General features: G+C 36.0%; 1 pseudogene; it reads right to left on the reverse strand.

Moving 5' to 3' along the window:
- Positions 1 to 3,591: 3,591 nt before the first annotated feature.
- Positions 3,592 to 4,436, reverse strand: LOC116571462 (annotated as a pseudogene).
- Between the last annotated feature and the right edge of the window lie 1,564 nt (positions 4,437 to 6,000).

The following is a 6,000-nucleotide window of genomic DNA, read 5'->3' on the forward strand; positions in this document are numbered from 1 at the left end:
CACTGGAGCACCAGACACCATATGGGACATGTCTTTTTAGATAACCATATTTATTTATTTATTTATTTATTTTTAAAAGATTTTATTTATTTATTTGACAGTAGATGGAGAGGCAGGCAGAGAGAGAGAGAGAGAGGGAAGCAGGCTCCTTGCTGAGCAGAGAGCCCGATGTGGGACTCCATCTCAGGACCCTGAGATCATGACCTGAGCCGAAGGCAGCGGCTTAAACCACTGAGCCACCCAGGCGCCCCTAGATAACCATATTTAAACCCATATGACAAACCTGCCTTTCTTAAAATTTCCATTAATAAAAAATAAAGTTCATATTGATATGAAAATGTTTGTGTTAATGCCTGGGCCTTGCCAAAAAATTAAAAATAGAAATGACCAAAATATAATTAATTAGAATGAATCTCCAGTTTTCTCCAACCTTGACTCTAACAAAGAACGAGAGGGAAACCGGATACCCGCAGGAAGGTGGTAATGAGCTGATGGCTACTTAGGGACACATGGGATCAGGGTTCATGAGAAATGAATAATAACTGATAACTAATTCCCACTGCAAGCATCCCAGAAATATTCCAAGTCAAGAAGTTATGCAAATACCAAAAAAAAAAAGATCTTTACAAATGTTACTTATAATTACTAAACTTTTCCAAAGTATTGTATTACTTACATTCACTTCTGTCTGCCATTATTCCCAAAATTTGATTGACATATCTTTACAATGATGGGCTGCTAGTTTACTTTTCTTGCCTATAATGTCAACATTTTAATTAAAAAAAAAAAAGGCCATGGAATCATAGTAAGAAAAATATCCTACAATTTCATGAAGTCGGTAGACTGGAACCAACAAAAGAAGAGAGGTGAGGGATAAGAAAACATCTCTGCCCAACGGTTCAGGGCTAAATCTACGCTTCCTGCAACATGTACTGTGTGTATGAACTTGTGTAACACATTTCTCTGTGCATTTGCTCATCTAGAAAATCAGAATGATAAATACATGCAATTCATAGGTTTGTGTGAGAATTGAAAGTGTAGGTGTATGAAAAAAACTCTTAGTGTTATCCCTGAGCAAGTATCTCCTATATATTATCATAAATAATATGTCGATTCATTTTATCACTATTTTCCTTTTGAAACTGAACTATCATGTAAAGCCGAAATGATAGATGAAATAGGACCTAATAATATCGTCATGTTATTTCAGTAAACCTCTTTGACAGATTTTCTATGGTCACAAAGTTTATGGTTTTCACTAAAACTAGGTTGTTCTGTTGTATTTATTCCAAGAAATGCTAGTTGAAGTATTTAAAATAATCATGGAAAATTTGTAATAGATGCTTCAGACAGAAGGATGCTCAGGGAGATTTGTTCCCAAGCTGTATATTAAATATTTGTGATAGCAAGGTCAATACTTCATCAAAAGAAGTTTGGGAGAAAAAAATATAAGAAAAAATATTCTGGAAAATTATCTGTGGGATAATATCACCTGGAGATTCTCCAAGTGTAAAAGATCTTTTCCCCCACACACACATCCCTTTTTTTAAAAATACTGTTTCTATGTTTCTGGGATAAATGGAAATTATATGTTAATGTCAGTAATTAATATCATAATGATATAGCCGGAAAGAAACCAAATGCAGAAAAGAAATCTTGACTAAAAAAAAAAAATTGATGTTTGGCAACATATGGGCTGACAAGGCACAGAACTGTATGAAAAGTAATAGTTATTAAGAATTCAAATAGTAATACATAATGTATGGGGAAAGATTATGTAAGTCCTAGCATATTCCCCATTTCCCTTTAAAAATATCCAATATCTTATTTGATGATTTCAATTGATAAATTAGGGCTGATTCAAATAAAAATGAGTTTAACTCTGGAAATATAGGTACTTGTATACTACAATATAAGAAAATGTAGTTGTCAAAATAAAAATGTTAAACAGCAATATCGGTCAAGCGATGGTTAACATGGATTTATCTCCCACATTTTGATTCTGCATATTTTCTATTCATTTATTTAGTATTCATGTAGAGACCTTGAAAAAGGATTCACTTTTGCTGATGGATGTAGGGGGTGGAACTGCATCATTGCACATAAAATGCATTAACTGATATGATAACACAATCATAAATGTAATAGGATTCATTACTACCAAGAACTAGCACTATGATGCCTATAAACTTCTCCTGATTTTTAAAATGGATATTAAATGGAAATTTCACCAAGATTTTAAGCCTATAGGGAATACCTTAGAGTCAGGAAATAAACTGAAATTAATCATCTCAAAGACAAAGAATTATTTTTGTTCTACAGGACATACTTTTTACTTATTTATTTTTTGTATGATTAAGATATGAAATAAAACAAGGTATGTGTAAAAAAAAAAAACCAAGATGTGTTTATAGAAAAATAAATACATCTAGTAACTATTTATAGCCAAACACCAATACAATATTTAGTTTGGCCTGCAATTTTTAATGTTCCACTGGAAAACTCTCAACTACATTAAGAACTCATGATTGACTGCATTAGTCAGGATTCACTGGAGAAAGAGACTATCTATCTATCTATCTAGAGAGAGAGAGAGAGAGAGGAAGAGAGGGAGAGAGGAATTTATTATGAGAAATTGTCTCATAATAAATGACCAGGAGAGTCAATGACATAAATCCCATCCTAAGGACTGAAGAAGATGAGAAGTAATATCCCAGATCAATCAGTGAGGCAGGAAAAGAGAGGTGGATTTCTCCTTCCTTAATCTTTTGTCATAGTTGGGGCTTCAACAGATTAGTTGAGGTCTACCCATGTTGGGGATGGCATTCTACATTACTGAGTCCACTGATTCAAATCCTATTCTCATCCAGAAAACATTGTCATGGGCACATGTTTAATCTGGGCACCCTGAAGCAGGTCTCATTGACACATAAAATTAATGGTTACACCAGCTATACTGATCACTAGAAGAATCAAGAATGCATAGATTCTCACTTTTTGACCTCACATCTTAGCTTACACATAATTTCTTCCATAAAGATTTTCCTGTTTCCTTAAAATTTTATTATTTATTCGTCAATCCTATATTGTGCCAAAGGTTTTATGAGATGTTATCTTGATTTTACTCTATTTTGGTTTCCTGCTTGCTTAAGGATGAAAATGATAGCTAAATTTACCAAGGGGTTACTTTGTACACATCATCATTCAATAATCTTACAATAAAACATAGTACAAAAGGATAACTTGGAATTCTATTCAGATTTAATATTTACTGTTACATCTTCAAGGGATTCCAATTTTCATATAATGTTAGGGTTTGTAAGTTCTACTTGATAAAATCTTTACACTCTTCCATTGTGTGGTAATGTTACCAGACTCCAAAGGAAAATAAGTATCATTTCAAACAAGCACTTTAGGAATTTTCACCAGTTCTTGATAAGGACAAGAGATCTTTTTATTTATTTGTTTTTTAATTTTTGCGGGGGGGGGGGGGGCTGGGTACAGTATACTTCCTTGAATGTACGTGACAAGGTAGGGCTCCTCATGCATCTCTTCTTCTTCAGGAAGTCTGGGATTGAAACTCTGTAGAGGTCAGGAGATTCTCAGTGTGTTGTGGGATGAGTTATGGTGAGGATTCCGCAGCAGCTGAGGGCCTCTCTCTTGCTCTCGCTGGGGCCGGTGGTTTGGAGGCTCTTCCTCCTTGGAGGCCATATGGACCATAAGGTCCACCACTTGGTTGCTATAGCCAGATTCATTGTCATACCATGATATGAATTTGACACAGTGGTCATTGAGAGCAATGCCAGCCCAGCATTGAAGATGGAAGAGTTGTGTCACTGCTGAAACAGCAGGAGACAATTTGGTCATCAGTGTAGTCCAGGATGCCCTTGAGGGGACTTTTCAATGCCTGTTCCATCACCTTCTTAATGCCATCATATTTGGCAGCTTTCTCAAGGCAGCAGTTCAGGCAGCAGTTCAGCATCGGGGGTGAGGACACAGAAAACTATGCCAGACCCCCCACTCAGCTCAGGGATAATCTTGCCTACAGCCTTGGCAGCACCAGTAGAAGCAGGAATGATGTTCTGGGCAGCCCCTCAGCCATAAATGTAGATCCCAGTGGACTCCACAAGATACTCAGCACAAGCATCACCCCATTTGATGCTGGCAATATCTTGCTCCTGGGAGATGGAGATGGGCTTTCCGTTGATAGAAATGATGATGATGGAAATAACAGATGATGAGAAGTTTCTCGTTCTCACTCTTGACTGTGCCATTGAATATTTGTGGGTGAACTCCTACTGGAATATGTAGACCATCTAGCTGAGGTCAATGAAGGAGTCACTGATGGTGACAGTATCTACTTTGCTGGAGTTAATAGGAGTCTTGGTGAGCAGTTGCCCAATATGGCCAAATCCATTTACTCTGACCTTCACCATTGTGTCTCTGTAATGCAGCTGGTGCTGCAGCAGAAGATGCAGTTCTCTGTCAAACTGGGAGGAGTAGAGAGCCAAAAGTTTTGGGTGTTTTTTTTTTTTTTTTTGATAGTTAAACTCATTTTTTCAGTGTTCCAAGTTTCATTGTGTATGCATCACACCCAGCCAAAATATCTTTTTAAAAAGCCGTTCAAATGCAAGTCTCTAATCATCTGGATGACTCTTTATTTAATTAAAAAATTATATCATGAATCTCTTTAAAATTATATTCTTAATTACTTGCTTTAGAATTATTTTTCTACTTATTGTCCAGACTTTCCTTCTGCAATTATTTCTTCAATTTCCTGCATTGTACTTTTCATTGCATTAGCATGGGTATATTGGGGTTAAACACAGTTTTTGTTTATATGTATATTTTCACATTTGAGTAGAAAGATGGGTATGCAATTCAGAGAAGGTATCTATCACTTCACATTAAGATATTATATTATCATCTTCTGCCTTTAATATTTCTTGAGAAAACTATCTTTGTAAATGTCTTGACTTAGATCTTACTTATTTGACAGAGAGAGATCAGAAGTAGGCAGAGAAGCAGGCAGAGAGGGAGGGAAGCAGGCTCCCCGCTGAGCAGAGAGCCCAATGCAGGCCTCAATCCCAAGACCCTGAGATCATGACCTGAGCCTAAGACAGAGGCTTAACCCACTGAGCCACCCAGATGCCCCCTCTAGTGGCTTTTTAGGCTTTAAAGTTTTGCTTTCAATCTTTGTCCTGTCAATGAAATATGTCTAGTTATACATTTAGTCTATTGTAAGTCAAAAAACTTGTGCCTTATGGATCTGTGGAATAATGTCTTCTTCAATTCTAAAAATTGTCATCCATTTCTTTCTCCCATACTCTCTTCAGTTCTTTCTAATCTCTTTCTCCTTAAATTCATTTTTAAATTTGGACATTACACTTTTCTTGCTTGCCTGCCTTTTGATTCTGGGAATTTCCTCTATGGGAGCTGTATCTTCAAGAAGTGTCTCAATCAGTTTCCCAACGGCAGCCTCAGGACAGGTCTTTAGATTTTTGCCCCATGATAATTCTCTAAATCAATTGCTTTCTTTCGCCTACTATTTGTTTACACTTCTCTTGTGTGTGTATTTGTATGTATGCGTGTGTAGGTGTGTGTAGGATGCAGTTCATTTCACCATTTCTCTTTGAGTTCTTTGAGTCTCAAAACCACAGAAAATAGTCTTTAATCCAATTTATCCACCAGCAGATGGGGAAACAGGAGAATATTTTAGATTTCTAAGTTTTCCATTCTCTCAAAATCAGTATTACAAAAATTATTGGGGTTGTGATTGTGCTTTTCAAGTGTTTTGAATCTCAGTAAAAAGCACAGATCCTGATACATATAAGGGTTTAATACACTATTTGAGCTGAATAAATAAATGAATTAGTGAGTAAGGGAACACATCTCTTTCTATTAATACTGTCATATACATACCTTGTAGAGGTTTTTGTTTACACAGAAAAATGATTATTAATTTTACATGAAATGTTAAATATACAAGCAACAACATCT

This window comes from Mustela erminea, chromosome 13, assembly GCF_009829155.1.
Source record: "Mustela erminea isolate mMusErm1 chromosome 13, mMusErm1.Pri, whole genome shotgun sequence".
NCBI classification, from domain to species: Eukaryota; Metazoa; Chordata; class Mammalia; order Carnivora; family Mustelidae; genus Mustela; species Mustela erminea.